The sequence below is a fragment of the Cavia porcellus genome, unplaced genomic scaffold (assembly GCF_034190915.1).
Source record: "Cavia porcellus strain 051 isolate PalLab524CR breed Dunkin Hartley unplaced genomic scaffold, mCavPor4.1 scaffold_7, whole genome shotgun sequence".
Classification (NCBI taxonomy): Eukaryota; Metazoa; Chordata; class Mammalia; order Rodentia; family Caviidae; genus Cavia; species Cavia porcellus.
The window spans coordinates 34,039,937-34,058,615 of NW_026947490.1; the positions used below are offsets into that span (position 1 = coordinate 34,039,937).

At 44.6% G+C, this 18,679-nt stretch overlaps 1 long non-coding RNA gene across 2 annotated transcripts; it reads right to left on the bottom strand.

Moving 5' to 3' along the window:
* Positions 1 to 226: 226 nt before the first annotated feature.
* Positions 227 to 16,230, bottom strand: LOC134476917 (uncharacterized). Of its 2 annotated transcripts, none has more exons than XR_010048745.1 (3): positions 13,830 to 16,230; positions 6,367 to 9,808; positions 227 to 3,792 (listed from the first exon to the last, which is right to left on the bottom strand). It is a non-coding gene; the product is annotated as an uncharacterized LOC134476917 (long non-coding RNA). The 2 variants fall into 2 exon arrangements; XR_010048746.1 differs by lacking the exon at positions 227 to 3,792 and having other exon boundaries at positions 4,444 to 6,537; positions 7,458 to 9,808.
* Positions 16,231 to 18,679: the final 2,449 nt, after the last annotated feature.

Genomic DNA, 18,679 nt, shown 5'->3' on the forward strand with positions numbered 1-18,679 from the left:
ATATTCATCCCCCCATTCTTCATTGTTAAACATATGCCTCCCACCAATCACTTCATCTTCCTAATAACAGTCTCCTTTCTGAGTTCTTTCTTCCACTTTCTGTAATTTTCATTGTATATATCTTTCCCTTCCTTGACTGCATTGGTTCCTGGGGATTTCATTATTCTTTTTGAAATTTTATTTTAAAGAGTATAAAACCAACAAAGTCAAACAGAATAAAGTCAATCAAAACAAAACAGTGAAAGTGACACAGGATTTCAAAACAGGATAATAGGAAATCAACAATAGCTACTATAATGCCTCTTGCTATCTTCAAAAGTGCTGCCCATTAGACATAATAAAATCAAACAAAACAGAACAGAATAAAATGAATCAAAGCTGAAAATTGAAGAAAACAAAACAATCAAGTGGAACAAACCAAAGCAGTAAGAACAATATTGGATTTCAAAAACAAGACAGAAGGGAGGCCCTCACAATTGCCACATTGCTTATTGTTATTCTCTAAGAAGATGCCCAGACTACCAGTTTTAGGGCTGCTAAATCAATCAAACAATAGAAGCATTAAGTTTATTTTGTACCTTAGGTGCTATGATCTCAGCCTGTGTTTCTCTGAATCAGTTGATTATTTATGGCAGGATGAAGCAGTATGGAGGTGAAGAGTTGTGGTTTGGGGATTGGTGGTTATTGTCTCCCAGCCCACACACTGGCTGGCATGTGGGAAGGGCAAACTGGCATCTTGTTTCTCCACCTAGACCCTGCATGGCTGCCATTGCTTCAAGAGAAGGTCAAATCACCCATTGTTTTTCCCCCTGGGCCCCACTTCCCTGCCACTGGCTCACAAGAAGGGTAAATAGGCCTGTTGTTTCTCCTCCTAGGCACCCTCTGGCTGCCACTCACTCCTAGGCAGGGAGAATTGGCTTCTTGATTCTCCTTCTAGGTCCCAACTGTCTACAGCTGGTTCATGGGAGGGGTGAACTGGCTTGTGGTTTATCTTCCCAGGCCATGCATGACTGCTGCTGGCTCATGGGAAGGGTGAATTGGCCTTTTGTTTTTCCTCCTGGACTTCACCACCCTGGCTTGTGGTTTATCTTCCCAGGCCATGCATGACTGCTGCTGGCTCATGGGAAGGGTGAATTGGCCTTTTGTTTTTCCTCCTGGACTTCACCACCCGGAAAACAGTATTGGGAGCTTTTGTGAAGGCAGTTGTTTTCCTGGTTTCTTCTCATGCTGCTTTATTAGTAGTGTAGAATGATATTGTCCTATATAGTGGTCTCAATAAGGCCCTTGATTTCCCTTCTCTGTGAAGATTGAACTTCCAGGCTCCAGCACCCTGACAGCAGGGAGCTCACATGTCTCCCCTTTGGTATCAAAGAACCCACTTCAGGCCAAAGCATGGGTTTGGGTAGGGTCCCTATAAGGAAGTCAGAAGATGGGTCCAGAATATTCTCTGTCCCCTAGGTGATTCTAAGGCCTCTTCCTATTCCTCACTCTTAGCCCAAAAACAGAATTTCAGGAAGCAGCTTGACAACTTCTCCTAGAGATTAAATAGCACACATCTTTCCATCCAGAGCCAGGAAGCAATGCTTAAAATAAGGACCAAAACTCCACCAAAGTGACCTGCAATCATTCTCAGGAATAAAGTCCCATTCTCCTCCAATGATAACAGCTAAGTTCATATTGGGGAAGGCAGCATGACAAGCTTCTCCAGGAGAACCAGTGACTCCAAATAACAGCAATACTTAGGAGAACCCACAATGCCTCACTGTTCTTTGACACCTCTCCTTTTATGCTGGCAACTTTCCTCAGGGGGGCCATCTACACTCAGCACCATGCTGATTTAATTCAGCTGATGTTAAGTTGACCACCAATTCTTAATCCATAACAAATGGGGGAAGGGTAATTAATGAGGAAAGATTGAGGGTGGAAGAAATGAAAGAGAAACCAGTCATATTATGTGCATGTACTGTTCCCCACGGTGACTGTAAACTTCATGCACTCCAAATGACTCATAAAAAGAAAAACTAACTCACAAAATGAATAGAACTGGTTCTGAGAAAAGAGAACTGTGGATCTTACATAATTCAACAAAGCAAACTTTTATATGCTCATAATAACTTAAAGTATTCCAAAAATGATAAATGAAAACTGCTCCATAATAATTTAAAACATTTCAAAAATACTAAGGGAAAACTGTACATATGATCAAAACACCATAATCCAGAGGAGGAGAAGATGGACTCACAAGAAGTGTGGGATTTGTGTTGAGGATCCTCACCCCAGACATAGTCACGTGGGGTTGCCTCAGCCTCCTCTGTCCTAGTGAAGCCCCTTCTACCGGTGGAGCCTTACTGTCCCTCCCCTTCTGGCCCTTTAGTTTTATGGAAGGGATGTGGCCATGCTGGATGCCTTTTCCACCTCAGTAATGGTACTGTTTAGCTGAAGAATTCCCTCCCTAAGAGCCCTCAGTGGCTGCTGTGTGCTAAAGACATGATGACCTTTCTCCACCAAGTCCAATTCACTTCCTCCCATCTGTGCACAAAACAATAAATGGGCAGTGTATGGGGGGCTGAATAGACTCATGTGAGAGATGGATATGCAGAGGTAGGGAACTTTTGGTGCTACAAACAGAAAACTTCTGGGACGCATGGTTAGAGATTAAAAGAGAGCCTAAAGGGCCACGAGTCCAAGTAGAAAGAAGACACACTGCCTTAAGGAATTCGTACTCTCACCTTGTGCTCCACATACCCCAATTTATTACTTAGATTGGCTCTGAGGTCAGCTCTGTAGCAGGGTACACTATTATCCCCATGTGCCTAGGAAGGGAGTGTTTACATCACAGTCTTGGGCAAATGCTATAAGCTTGGGCTTGTGAAGATGGTTTTGTTCTTGTAGTCCTGGGAATCAACCCAGAATGTTCACACTGAGCTACAGCCAGAGCCCATTTTTCTTGCTTACTTTGAGACAAGTTTATTGTAAATTGCTAAATCATTCAGGCTGGGCTTGAACTTGCAACCCTCCAGCCTCCGTCTCCCAGAGTGCTAGATTATGGTGCCGTTGCCTGCACCTGGCTAAAAATTTGTCTTTGCAGACCTGGTTCCCCAGTGTGACATCCAGCTGACACATTAATTAGTGGGGTATTGATTCCAAAATATGACATTTCTCTAGAAACCATAAGGTGGCATTCGATGGAGAGTGAACTAAGGTTCTCAGAGGATGCAGCACCAGCATATTACACTTAGATTACTTTTCACACTTATTCAGTTAATGCAGACATTTTCACAGCTGTGTAGACAGATGAACTAATGCATATCAAGGCATGCATGGATCAAAATGAAATGAATTACATAGAAGAGGCCTGGACCATGATGCAAAATAATTCATGGTGACCACCCTGACCTTGTACTGGGCCCTCCTGTGTTGGGGGTGAGAAAAGAAGGGACAGTCGGGGAACCTCAGGACCAGGAGGGAGAGAAAGAGTCACAGAATACTGGAGGAAGAATCTTTCACAGCCCCTCCCAGCCATTTTCCCCAACCAGCAGTGATTTTATTCCTCTCAGCTGACAGTCCCCAACTTACAACCCCAGGACCTTTCCAGAATCTCCTGGAAACATTGGATTAACTCCCAGTCCTCTGCTCTTCAGAAGATGCATTGTCTTCTGTCTCTCATGTTGATCTGTTGGCTCCATCTCAAGGGCTTCTCTGGCTTTGTCGAGGGTCTCATAACAGAATCCTGACACCCAACAGGACCAGACCAGTCATGCCCATGCATACCAGGTTCTCCACTGTGTGATCCTGGAAGTGAGAGCTAGTAAGAGTGAACAAAGAAGTCACAGAGCCAGGGAAACCCAAAGTCCTCCCTGGGTTCCTGGGCATACTCCCAGGGAAGTGCCTACTCTTGGTAGCCCAGCCCCACAGCTGAGAGCTGTGGGATCTGACTTGTTCTTTGCTGGTGCAGTTGCTAGGAATGAGCATGAAGCGGAAAGATGGACAGGGATTCCAGACACCTGAGCCAGTGACTCCCTGGGATTCTGTGATCAAATCCACACCATTTCTCCTGACTGTGCCATGGTTCCCAGCAAAGCCTTCCTGTGCTGTTGCAAATTTATGCACACATGTGAAGTTTATATCCTCATGCAAGGTGTCTGTGTACACATGTGCAGCTGTGAATATTCAGACAATGAAGTGTAGTAAATATGTATCTACATGAAGTGAAAAAATAGTGTGTGACTTGGAAACAAATGAAAACTTCCACTCCCTGATGTTCATAACGATTTATCAGTATATAATCAGAGACACATTGAAAATCTATTGAGGGGGACAGTGCCACAGTAGGTTTATAGAAGTCTACACTGATTTATCTAAACTGAAATTTTTCTTATACACACTTGGGTATTTTTCATGATATAAAAAGTGAAGTGTGGTGGTGCACTCCTGTAATCTCAGCACATGGGAGGCTAAGGCAGGAGAGTCTCTGAGAGTTTAAGGCCAGCCTGGGCTACAAAGTGAGTCAAGGCCAGTCTGAGCTGCATGATGAAACACTGTCTCAAAAAAAAGGAATCAAGACCTACTTTATGAATGATTGAAGTTGAAGAATTTTTATATTAACTAAAGTTTGCATACATTATGAGAAATAAAACATGCAATAAATCCTCAGGAAGTGAAACATTAATTTTAGGTGCTTTATTAATAAAATGATATTGACAAAAGTCTTAATAGTGATACCCAAGGTGACTGCAAAAAAATCTCAACAAATATCCACAAAACCACAAAGGCAAGAAGATAAGAAAAAAGTTACCAAAGATGACAAAACAGGTATGAAACAGTTCACAAAAAGGAAGTATGAGATTAACCTATGAACACTCTTGAATGGTAGTAGATTAATCTCTTCAGTTAGATGTCTCTATTTTTAAATTACAGTCTTGTGGTGGAAAGTGGATTTAATAAAATACAAAAGAAACCAATTACAAGACCCAGCTGCGCACTGCGTATAAGACATCCTGATGCCTTTGAGCATACAGACTGAAGTCGAGAGGATGGGAGAGACATCTCATGAAGACAGAAAATATAAGTCAGCATAACAGTCTGGACTAGTAAGTCCAAAAGAGGAAAAACACATGAAGCAGGTCAGTACGTAATGATAAAGAGTCTTATTCAGCAGTGATGTATAATAGCTGTAAATAGCTGTAAATAGCTGATACACTTGTAGAGCGATACATATGGACCAAATGGAAGACAGACCACAATGGATTAATAGTAGTGGCTTTAAGAACGATTCCTTTTAATAAACATATATCTTCATTTCAATAATTTTTTTAAAGTTTTCATTTAATTTCTTCACAGACCCATTGAATAGTTAGGAACTAGATCTCAGTTCCCGTGACCAAGATTCAAAAAATACCAAAAATCTTCCTGGCTTCAGATTTCTAGTTTTTTTGCCAGTAAGGATGAGTTTTTCTTTAAAACATCATAGAAGCAGGGAGCACAGTAGTCCTGAGCACACAGAGACTGCAGGGCAGATATTACAGGCTGGCAGGGATCCCCGAGGGACCAGGTGAGCAGTGCACAGCCCCTCTAGAGTCATGTGTGCACTGAGTACAGAATCCACAGGTGACTAAGGAGAGGCAGGGTAACAGTGGCAGCAACAATGTGTCTGCTGGGAGACATGACACCCTGAGTTCTGATATTGGCACGGGGACAGTGGGAGCAAGGCCTGAGGCCTCCGTGTTCAGTGCTCAGTTTGAGAAGTCCCTGCACAGCTCACTCCATCCTCTGTCCTCCTCAGCTCTATCTGTAGGGGAGGCCCTCCCTGTGAGCCTCCCTTCTTGTGGCCTGAATCCTCAGTGTCCCTCAGCTGTACTAAGAAGCAGGGCACTAAGTATCCCTTTCAGTTTACAAACAATAGGCTCAGTTTACAAACCATGAGCTCCAAGGGCTCACTGGACTATGACAACAGATATGGAGCTGAGTCCTGAGAGCCAAGGCACCTGTACGTTCCCCAGAGCTCGCAGCTGCCATGGAGAATTCAGCCTGGTACGAGACTCTGATCTCAGACGCATAGGGGGATTGGCTGTCCTCTTCTTGGACAGAAGGAAAGTGTCCATTGGAATCCGTGACTGACACTGCAAGGTCACATTCTCTCCTGAGGACACCGTGGGTCCTGGCTGCACCAAGAGGTAGGGTGTGGCAGGTATCTGCCCTTGAGAGAAGCAGGTAGTGAGGGGCTGCCCCAGCTTGTTCTGAGCTGAGGTCTCAGCAGGGCTGTCTCTCACTCTCTGTCTGTATCTCTTTCCTCTCATTCCGTCCCTCTTCTCCTCCCCTGTCTCTGTCTCTCCATGTATAAGACCCCATCATCAACCTGGCCATTACCTCTTGGACTCCCACATCAGGGCCAGTGTAGAGTGCGGGTCTCTGACTGAGCCCTAGGGTCCTCATCTGTGATCAAGATGTCCAGGGGGTCACTGGATGCAGTCCATGCAGAGGAGAGGCTGTGTCCACCATAGCATCTGTAGCATTCCCCATGAGATCCACTCCAAGGGCCTAGGAGGGAAGTCGGCCTGAGAGTTCCCAGCCTGGGGCTGTCAGCCAAGGTGCTAGAGGGGTCATCTGGCCCTTCCTTGGACAGAGAGAATCTGCCATAGCCAATGTCAAAGCAACACTGGAGGGTCAAGTTTTATCTAGGGTCCAGGACAGGGCCATGCTGGTTCAGGTGGGAGGGCTTCCCAGACAGCTCTGGAGAGAGGATGAGCCAGAGTGAGGGGCAGATTCCTGCCACCCCTTTCCTCTTGTCCTTCTCTGCAGTTTTCCATGACTGTCATGTTGAGGTTTCAAGCTCTGTAAATGTTGTGACCCAACCTCCTCTTAGGGATTTTTGTAGTAGGGCTCCTGTCACTAGGTAGCTAGAGGAGACTACAGTGCCTGGCAGGCAACACACACATGATATGGATACTTCAGTGCTGGGTCCCTGAGTCACAGGGCTTTCACAACAGCTCTGTACAGGGAAAGGAACTGCCTGCCCTGAGTCTGGCTGTGGATCTCCCAAACTGAGGCAGGGTGGTAGTTAGGTTCTCTTCATACAGAAATTGGGATTCCCCTTCCCCATCCACTGTCTACCCCATCCGGGTGTCTACATGATCTGGCCTCACCTCCCTGAGGCCAGCACACAACAGGAAGTACCGCTGGAGCCATCCAAAACTATCCCCTCCAGGAGCTGGTGCCCAGGGCTGCTCCTTCCTCTCAGAGCCTCCCAAGAGTCTCCTCCCTCCCTCAGCCCATCCTGCTGCAGGTGGACGAAAGCAGAGATGCACTCAGTCCTGACTGTCAGCTCACTGGAGACAGCTGGGGAAGACAAGCTTATGAGCTGGGGCAAACAAGTCCTTCCTCTTGCAGACCTCCTGTGACTGCCATCGTGTCCTCCTGCCATCATCCTTGTCACCCAGCCTTGCCAACCAGGCACTCACCATGCATAGTCACAGTGCCAGGTGTGAGTTGTTGGTGAAGCTGAACCCTTCTTTTCCAGATCTCCCAGGACTCAGACCCCTGATGTCAGATGATGGGTGCTTCACAGAAGGGGCACAGAAATAGCAAGGGGGTGACAGGATGCAGTAGCAGATGGAGTGCAATGAACTGGGTCAGGGCAAATCTGCAGACAGTAAGGGACAGAGGCTGAGGCCAGAGCAGGACCAGGGTGGGGTCAGAGCTTCCTCCATGAAGAGGAGCACAGAGAACTCAATCACCAGGTGGTGTCCCCTGTAGGATTGAGTTTTATCTTTAAGGAGTCAGAAAAGCTTTAAACATGAACACTTTCTTGGTTTCTGCAGAGCTCTACCAGGTGGGGACGACAGGCAGGAGGAATGCACACCTGGAAACCTCTGATGACTCTGGGGCAGGAGCCTCAGGCCCTGCAGGGAGCCCATGGGTGTTCTCTGCGGGAGTGTGGGTTTCCCCTAGGACCTTGCAAAAGGTCTGAGCTCATGTGCAGTGGATCAGGCTGCCACCTGAAGTTCTCTTCCCACAGCACAGGTGGAGGGCAGGATGGTGCTTTCCAGCTCCCCTTATGCCAGGGAGCCACGGTGAGAAGGCACAAGTGTGGCAGTGACTCAGAGAGGGCCTGTTGTCTGTGAGTCTGTGTGTCTGTCTGCCTGTCTGTGTCTGTCCTTCTGTTCACAGGGGAAGGTGGGGAGCTCTGCTGATGCTACACTACTCTGACATCACAGAAGCTGTGTGGATGCAGGAAGATGGAGCCCTGCAGAGGCTCTGGCTGGTGAGAATGGGAACAACAGAAGCCTCAGAAGATAGAATGATGAGCAGTGTGGGCAGCAGAGCCTGGAGTAGGGCAGGGAGAGGCCACTGTGGTGGCACAGACAGGATGGCCTGGATCCTCCCTGGGGCCCACAGGGTAATCAGGGCAGGGGGTGGGGAGAAGGAAACTCGGGGTGCAAGTGTTTCCTGCTCACCAGTATAGAGGGGAAGACAGGACCCATGGCTGCTCCTCTCCCCACCTGGGTGGACTGTAGAAGCCAGGGGGCACTGACAGCTGGGTGAGTTAGTTAGGAGGAGGCAGGAGATGTGCCTTACGGCTTCATGCAGAGCAAGGCCTCACTTCCGGGCTGGGCCTGTGTTGCTTCCCACTCTGCTCCAGGCTCTCCCATCTCAGGAAGAGTCAGCAACTCCTGCACAGGCTCCCAGTCAGCATGGCTGAGCTGTTCTTGCTGCCTTCCCCTCTGCTTCAGACCACAGCTCCTCGACCCACCCTGGGCCCTCTCTGTGCTGTACATGGCATGCCTGGTTTACAGGTAAGACGTAAGTGACCTTTACTCGTGGCCACCTAGGGCATGTGCCATCCTGGCCTTCAAAATCACAGTAGGAAGATGGTGGTGACCTCACCTCCCAGAGGTGGTTTGGGATCAGCTCATCTGGAAGGTGCTCAGTGCAGAAGGACTTCCACTGTGACATGCAGACACCTGGCCAAGACTCAGAGGATGTGAGAGGCTGCAGCTCAGCCTGAGTCCTGCACAGGGACATGCCATCCCTGAGCCTGATGGGAATATGTCACCAGGGGGTGATGTCTGACCCCGGACAACCAGGGCTTCCCTGCCCTGGTGGGGTCCTGCTTCATTGCGGGGACGTGGGCACCTCCTCTTGGGGTCAGGAGTTTATAGGTCATCAGTACTTCAGTTTACTGTTCTTATTGCAACTTCAGTGCTGTTGAGGAAAATCTGTGACCCAATATAGAGCCCACAGCCCATGGAGCTGCCCCTCCTCTCCCTTCACTCCTCTCAGCTCCTACTTTCTGTCTGTGAGTTCCCCTGTTCCTGGGGTGTGGCTTGCACAGGTCCACAGCACAGGACGCTTTGGGAAGCACACAAGACCCAGTTCATCACTCCTCTCTGCCATGCAGTGTACCTGTGTCTCATGCTTCCTTGAGGGAACAGCATGGCATTCTATGAAAATCACAATTTCTTGCCCAACTTCAAAACTTGGGCCAGTTCTGAGGCCCTGAACACAGTCATACAAGTCAGGATCCCATGGGCTCCTAGTTTGTATTAGATCTGAAATATTTTAGCTATTGAATCTGCAAAAGCTTCTGAGCCCCTTTCTGAGGTGTCCAGTTACATCTGTGTTACATGGCTTCACACCAGTCCACAGGTCAGCGGTGCTACTTTATTTTAATGCTATCTCTCTCCCTTTTCTCACCAAGAGTCTTGTGGTGCCATCAAATCCATGCAAGGAGGGGTCCATTCTGCAGAGTGGAGACACTCATGGCTCATGCCCAGACACCATTCAGCACCCAGGAGTTCCTGGAGGGGGGCTGGAAGCAGGGTATGAGGGGTCACTGCCAGTGGATGAGACCTGGACAAGGAGCCCTGATGGGGGCCAATGACCCCTTTCCCAGATGGAATCTGTGGCTTTGGCTGTCCCCAGGCACAGCTCCCTCTCCCTTAGCACCCCAGACCCTGGTGCTCAGCCCAGACTCACCCTGACCAGGAGGTCTTTTGTCAGGCCTAGTTGGGAAAGTAACACCCACATATGAGGACACCATAAAGGCCAAAGGATGGCCCGCATCCTATTTCCAGGGCCCCAGGTCACAGTCCTTCTGCCTGAGGACAATGCAAAGAGACTTCATTTCCAGCTTCTACCCATCCCACTGCTGGGAGCATGAGGCACAGAGAGCAGATCCTGGGACCTTGGCTTGGCCACTGCCCCCCAAGTTGTCAGCCTGGGTCCTAAACTTTTGAGGAAGAAGATCTATTGTTCCAAGAGATCCCGAACATGGGTGGCTCCACCCTCTAATGTCTGAGGCTGACACAGGGTAGGGACTTTGTGTTCCCAGCCTCCCCAATCATCTCCTTCCCAGGGGTCTAGGGTAGAAACCTGGGCAGAGCCACTCAGCTGATTCTCTGAAATGTGCTGTAGTTGCACATCTGCAAGAATCTCTTGGGAACCACTCTCCCATAGATGCCTCTCTGAATGTCTACAAAGACCCCAGGGGCCCTCCAGACCCCAAGGCTCTGGCTGTGTTTCTACACTGCCACTGTTACCTTGTAGTCTTGAGCCACAATGATGATGAGTAACAGATGCAACTGGAGACTCTGGAATGGGCTAGAGCAGATTGGAGCCTAGGATTTTGCTTCACATTACTCTCACTCTGTATGTCTTTTGTTATATTTTTCCATTGGGTGTTTAAAACGAAGTCATTGTAAAACTTGTGTTAAGTAAAACTAGTTGCTCTATCTATCTATCTATCTATCTATCTATCTATCTATCTATCTTCCTCCTCCTCCTCATCTACCCACCCATCTCAAAGATAGTGAAGGCTTCTCAACGATTACTTTGGATTATGTGAGGAGTCTCTTAGCTTTCTCTAATATTTCACTATGCGGTGTAGTTTTCCAGGATGGCCGTGGTCTGCCTGTGTGGCTCCCCTTGGAAGTCTGGAAGACTTTCTGTCTTTTGTAACCCTCCTTTGACCATAAGGTGTCATGGTTGACTCCTGCCTCTGGAGTCCAGCAGTCCCCCTACTCATTAGGTTGGGTGACTAACTGGACTGTCCCATTATACCTGGGTCCTGGACGACTTGGAGGCCAAGGGCCACATTATTGAATGTTTTCTTGGCCCAGTTCAGGTTTGATTCCCCAGTATTGGTTGGTGAACAACCAAGAGATCAGTTACACTATTGCTGAAGTGCAAGAAGCAGGTTTAGCAGTTCTAAACTTGTCTATATATTGAGCAGTTTGAAATATAAAGTATGGCAGAGAACTGTTATTTCTTTTATCAATCATAGTAATCTTTTAGAAGACAAGTTCTTGTAGCATGTTAATAGATAACAGAATTTGTACAGGGAAAGTTTGAAGTAAAATGTAAACAGCATTTTAGTAGAACAATTATGATATTATTATACTGGAAACATCAAGTTTTTGCCATTATAAATGTTCACTTCACCAGTTGGTTAGCTTGGTCCAAGTATTAAATATTAAAGGACATAAAGGTCTCATCTAAATTTGCTCTCTTTTAGTAAATATCCTTTTAAGTAGAATGTACTTGTTTACAACTGTATTTCTTTTCTTTTCTTTTCTTCTTTTTTTTTTTTTTGTCTTTTTCCTTTTTCTCGGTACCATAGATCGAACTCACGAGTGCCTGCTTGCAAGGCAGGTGCTTATGCCGCTGAGCTAAAATCCCCAGCCCCTACAGCTGTATTTCTTAGCTTAAAATTTCCTCATTATTAGAGGGACTTTATCTGCTCTGTATACTGTTTAGTTTTATAAAGCAGTTAGAACACAATAGCCTAAAACCTCACACATACATAAGCCTGATAAAGTTCACCATCACATACAACTCTGTATACTGTTTAGGTTTATAAAGCAGTTAGAACACAATAGCATAAAACCTCACTCATACATAAGCCTGAAAAAGTTCACCATCACATACAACTGCAGTCTGGAGGTCATTAGCAAGACAAAAATTTTCCAGAGTTCTGTGTCTTTGAGACCTGTGTCCTCCCATCTGTCTTGGTGTCACCTCCAAATTGGAAACAGCTATCATTGTACACACTGACTTCATTTGCAAAGCTGAATTATGAAATTGTGAACAGAGCAGGTTAAAGTGGAAGTGCTTCCTGGAAATATGAGAAGAGAACAATACTCTAGGATGGCAGTGATTTCAGAAAGGGGAGGTGCCCCGTTTTTCTGCCTTTTAGTTGTGTAGTCTTTGTAGAATAATCAATGGTAAACAAAGTATTCTAATTGAACAATATTAAAAATTTGTATGAATACTTAGAATTATCTGTGCTTGTATATATGGATATACAGTAAAATGCCCATAATTACAGATGTGTATATACAACTTATGTGTACATGTATAGCTGTATACATATTTTAAACAAGAAAACTAGATTTAGAACCTAAAAGTTTAGTTCCATCCTATTGTGATATATAAATTTTATTAATAAATAAATGGAAGTGATTATGATGTGATTAGAAAAGCATGTATGTTAATATGAAATAAAGGTAATGTACCCAAACCAGCTTCTTCCTGTGTACACTGAACCCTTGTTCTCTTTGCTGAATGACTCCAGCGCATACTAATGACACTGTGTGTGGAGCTGCAATACACACATCACACATTTGACTCATGTTTCACCCTCTTCCACACCCCTCCCTACAGTCTTTCTCCATCTCTTGCAAAACTTTAATCTCCTAGTTTTTAAGAACTATTTGTATTTTGTTCTTTAATTTGTGTATAGTTAGTGTTTCTTTTGTACTTTATCTTAAACATGTGATAGTTTTATTTCCTTGCTTGATGTAATATTTAAAGTTTGTATCTGATTTATTTAACTTAAAATTCTAATCTCATGGTTCATCCAACTTCCTAAAAGTAAAACTAATTTACCTTTTTAATGCAAGAGTAATGATCCATTGTGTATAAGCTCCACATTTTTGTTCTTTCTTTTTGCTTCTTATTTATAGTTTGATTTCCTTATATGTGAGAAAACATGGGATTTAAGCTTGTGTGATGGGTTTATTTTATACAGCATTGTTTTTAAGGTATATCCATTTTCCTACAAATGTTTCAAATTCAGACTTCTTAATAAAAGAACAGTATACTGTTCTGTGTAAGTACCGCCTTTTCTTTTCTGGTTTGTTTGTGTTTGGAGACAGGGTCTCACCAAGTAATTCAGGCTGGCCTAGAAATGAATAAGTAACCCAGGCAGCCCTCAAATTCAAGGTGCTCCTTCTACTTAGCCTCCTAGGTGTTGGGATTGCAGATGTCTGCCATGATGCCTGGCTACCACCTTTTCTCCATCCATGCATCTCTTGATGGACATTAGGGCCCTTCTGAGATTTGGCAGCTATGACGCATGGTGTTGTAATTACTGACACGCATCTAATATATCTTTCAATAATTTGGGAAGATAGCCTAGAAGGGGGTAGCAGAATCAAATGAGTTAGCATTGTTAGCTTTTTGAGAAATATTTACATTAATTTATTTACTCCCTTAATTATTTGCTAGTTTACATTCCCACCAAAGATGTAAGAGGTTGTATTTCTACCACATTCTTAACAGTATTTGTTACTATTTGATTGCTTGCAGTTTATCATTCTCTCTTCAGTAAGAGGAAATCTCAGTGTCATTGAATTTTCATTTTTCTAATGGCTAGAACTGTCAAACATTTTATTTGTATTTTGTTGGTATATCTACTGGTTCTTCAGGGAATTGTCTCCTCTCTTCTGTCACTCACTTTTTAGTAGGTCTTTGTCTTGGTTACTTTTCCTCATTGCTGGGACAAATACCTGATACTCAAAATTAAGGAAGGAAAAGTTTATTTAGCTTACCATTTCTGGAGGTTTCAATCCATAAACAGCTGGCTCCATAGCAGGGTGTCATGGCACAGAGGCAACACTTCAAGGCAGCAGTCTTAGGAAAAAGTAGGGACAGAAGCTTCTTCTCCTCCTTTATACTGTACACTGGCCACCCCTTCCCTCCAGTAGGAGCATGTAGCACTCAGGAAATCTGTGTAGGATGCGAATATTAACAACAAGATCCTGGCTCCCTGCTGAATCAGTTAAAATTCTAAACTACTCAAGTTGACAAAATGTATCACCCATAACAGTCTTTTATTTGATATCTAATTTTTGTGTTCTTTATATATTCTAAATATCAGTCCTCTCTCTCAATTGTAGCTGGGAATAAAATGTTTCCACATTTTTTTATTGCCTCTTCACTCTGTTGTTTCCTTTGCTTTCTTAGTTACTTTATGGTTGTCGCTGAGTCAACACACCTGAAGCCCAAATTTGGGAAAGGAAAGATTTATTTCTTACAGTTTTTGGAGGTTTCAGTCCAAACTCAGTTGACTCCAAGGCAGGCAGGGATGGCTGGGCTGCAATTCATGGCGGTTGCAAACAGCAAGCTGGAACTAGCAAAGAGCAAGACACACCTTCTTCCTGCCATTATACCACATCCTGGCTCCACCCCTTTGTGGGTGGAGCACTGATACCATCTATCCAAGCACTAGACAATGAACGAATAACAAATGCACAATTCAAACTCATGAGGCCTGGGGGACACAGACATAAACCATGACATTCCACCCCTGGCCCCCAGGAGTCATGTACATCCTCTATACAAAAGACACTTAGTCCACCTCCAAGAGTTGCCAAAGTCCTAACAGCTTCAGCATTGCTGAAAAGTCCAAGTCCAAAATCTCCTCTGAGATCTATGGCAAACTCTTAACTGCAACCCCTGTACAAATGAAACAAGGTTAAACATTTCTGAAATGCAAAGGCACAATATAAAAATTACCATTACAAAATTACAAACAGTGAAATAGAAAGCATTGGACACAAAGCAAGTCCAACATCCAGAAGGGCAAACATTAAGTCCTAGAGTTCCATGCTCAGCATCTGAAGCAATCTGGTTGCAAGCTCCAAAAGGCTTGGGTGATTCCACCCCCATGGCACTTCCCGGGATATCAGCTCCTGCAGCTTCTCTCTTAAATCTTCTCTGCTCACTTTTTGCAGCTTTCCTTGGATCATCCACTTTCCTGGCTTTTCTAAACTTCTGGGGTTTCCACTGCACCTTGGGCTTCACCTTAACATCTTCTCAAATTGCTCTCTCAGGGACACACTGCGTGGCCGCCCAGCCCCTTTGCAATCGAGGTGGAAGCCATCTTACCCTCAGAATTTGTGCATTTTCCTTGCACCTAAAATCAGCACCTTGTGAATGCCGCCAAGGTTAGCTGCTAGCTGAAGCAGCAGACAGGCTATTCTGCTTCTTGGCTGTAGGGGTCAGGATTTCAGGGCCTGTTTTCCTGATTGTGATGAAAAGCTTCACTGTTTTGCCACCATTCTGGAACCTCATGTGGCCTCTGTCGCCATTCTGGAACATGGCACTCTGCAGCTTTCTCCTCTGAGCAAATTCTTTCAGCTTTGCTGTGAGGCTGCACATGGTTTGGACCTGCTTCCTGGGATGCCCCAGGGCCATCTTTTTTATCTCTCTGTTTCCCCTCAGGAATCAAAATCTCAACTCTGTCTTTACAATCCACAGCCTTCTTGGAATTTTCCTTCTGGCCAAACTCACAGTAGTGGAAATTATCCTCCTGGGCTCTTTGCTCTTGATTCGAAACATAAAGCTGACTGAAAGCCCTCAACAATAGCCATGGGACAGCCTCAATGTTTGATTGCTTTTTAATTACTTTTTCAAGATTAATCAGTCCATTGCCCTTTGTCTCAGTCTCAGGCAAAGTCTCTGGGCAGGAGCAAAATGTAGACAAACTTTCTGCCAAGCCATAACACACATCATGTGGAGTCCAACAGCCAATGCAGTCCTTCCCAGCAGAATCCTCCAAAGCCTGCTCTTTACCATGAGGCTTTTTATCAGCCTTCTGGTCTCCTGAGCTCTGACCAGAATCTTCTGTACAGAACAGCTTAAGCTGCTCCAGCTCTACACATCCAGGCGATGTGTCCAAACCTTTCTAAACTCCACCCACAATCGAATTCCAAAGCCTCTCGAAAAACATGGTCAGGTATAGTCACAGCACATGACCCCACTCCTTGGTACCAAATTCTGTCTTAGTTACTTTATGCTCATCGCTGAGTCAAAATACCTGAAGCCCAAATTTGGGAAAGGAAAGGTTTATTTCTTACAGTTTTTGGAGGTCTCAGTCCACACTCAGTTGGCTCCAGGGCAGGCAGGCATGGCTGGGCTGCAGTTCATGGCAGCTGCAAATAGCAAGCTGGAACCAGCAAAGAGCAAGACACACCTTCTTCCTGCCATTATATCACATCCTGGCTCCACCCCTTTGTGGTTGGAGCACTGACACCATCAATCCAAGCACTAGAAAATGAATGAATGACAAATGCACAATTCAAACTCATGAGGCCTGGGGGACACAGACATAAACCATGACACTTTCTCAAGTGTCATAATTTGATAAATGCCAGTTTATGGCTTCTTGACGTTATTTCTTGGGCAGTTGAATTTCTTTTTTTTCTTTTTTTTTCTAATTTTATTTAAAAGGAAAAAGAGAAAAATACAAAACAAAACAAAGCGGTGTAAGGGTACAAGTAATACAGAACTGCAAAAAAAAAAAAAAAAAAACAGTAAGAAATCACCAGTTAATAGATTACATATTATCATCTTAGAGATAGTTGCTCAAATCACAGTATCAAAGCATACAAAGTGGACATTCAAACAGTGAGGCTCCAAACAGTTGTGTTCAATGATCCAACCAAAAACATTAATATGGTCAGTTATTTAACACCCCTAAACACACTTGCTGTTGTATCCTTTAGAGCTCTTTTTTCTCCCTCTCTATTTTACAACAAAATATACACGTTTTGGGTTTTATTACTCCTTAGTTCTTATTACTTTTTTGGGGGGAGAGAATAAAGTCAAATATGGCAAAACACATCTGTCAGTCAAAACCAAGGATAGACATAGCACATGATGTAAAACAGAGTACAAGGTTATCAACAATGGTTATCAACAATGTCTCTTGTTTCCTTAAAAAGAATTGTCTATCTCATTAGATATTATAAAGTTGAACAAAACAGTAGAGAACAAGACCAATAAAACTTAAGCATTGTAAACATTACAGGACTTCCATAGGAGACAATAGTCAAGCCAGAATGAGCATCTTAGTGAATCTTATGGGCAGTTGAATTTCTGTTATGAAGATTTTGGCCCACGCCCATGATTTCAATGTTTTGCCTACCCAGACTTCTAGGAGGTTAAGTGTTTCTGTTTCACTATTAGATTTAAAGGCATTTTGAGAGTAGTTTAGTACTTATTGAAGGATCTGTCTGTCACTTCCCTCCTCTTCACATGTAGTCAGCTCTCCGAGTTAGCCCATTTGCTAAAGAGGGTGACTTTCCTTCAGTCCATGAAATCAGAATAGATAAGTAAATTACTACAAGTTTGGAAATGTTGAAAGAGAAATGTCGCTCAGGATATTTTCCTGGATTAATCCAATCAAAGTTATTGTAAGAGCAAAATCATAGAAGGACCAAACTCATGGACATCACGACAAAAGTAACAGTATCTATCAATGACCTGCGACTGTGCCCATCGTGCCTTTCACACACAACACCTGCGAAGCTCAGCCTTGTCTGTCTGTGTCCAGCTGCTTCTCTCAGATGACAGGCTAGGTCAGCCTCTTTGTGTCCAGCTGTAATGCTTGTGTTTTCCACTCCATAGAAAAATATGCATAGTATTTCAACTTTCTTCACAAGTTTCACGTCTGGAACAGCCTGGCCCAGTCAAGTACATATTTAACTCCACCTGTTCCATTCAAACCCTCCTTTCCCTCCTTCCCACAGTGTTCCTACCTTGTGATAAACAATTCCTTTTGAGTAAATCTACTTAGAACTAGCTTACTTGACAACGTAGGGCTTAATTCATGTAACCAATCAGGTAATAATCAGTTATTAGGCTTGTATTTCCTGTTTGTGAAATGTATTTAAACTGAAATTCCAAGCTGAATTTTGTCTGATGATTAGGACTCTGACTCGTTTCATCACACCAGCATTAAAATAAAACTTGTGTTCAAGATTCTTCAGTGTAAGAAGTCTTCCATTCTATTTGATGTTTGTTTTCAGCACCATTTCGTGTGCACTTGGCCAGGAAGACACCTTGCTGCCTGTATAAGACACTGGTGCAGGCTTGCTGCAGGTAAATGGGAGCACAGACTCACTGATCCCTGGCTGTACTCCTCACTTGAAGCTGTGTCCCGGGGAGAGGACAAGAAGGAGACTTCAAGGGAAGCAGCTCATTTCCAGAGTGTAGCTGTGGGTTTCCTGTGCTAAACTCCCTTGCAAGGACCTCCCTTTCCCAATGCATGGAGTCCAATTCCATCTCCCTGTGAATGAGTTCTGAGCCATTCTCACACCCTCAGCACCCCTGATTCCTGGGTAGAATTCTCCTGAGCTGGGTGGTGGCTGATTTTCTTCTCATTCCTGTTCATCATTGTCTGTCCACGCTGTCTGGACTTTAGAAACTCTCTCTGGACCTTGGCTTCTGCTTCTTCTGTACTCGCCTCACTCTCTGAGTGGTTATGGAATCAGCAGTGCCTGGACATGGGAGGTTCAGCCAGGGGTACTTTTTAGATTAGGAAGCAATGGACCCCCAACATGACCAGTGCAACAGTGAAGGTCTGATGACAGCAGCTCCTTTCAACTGGGGGGTC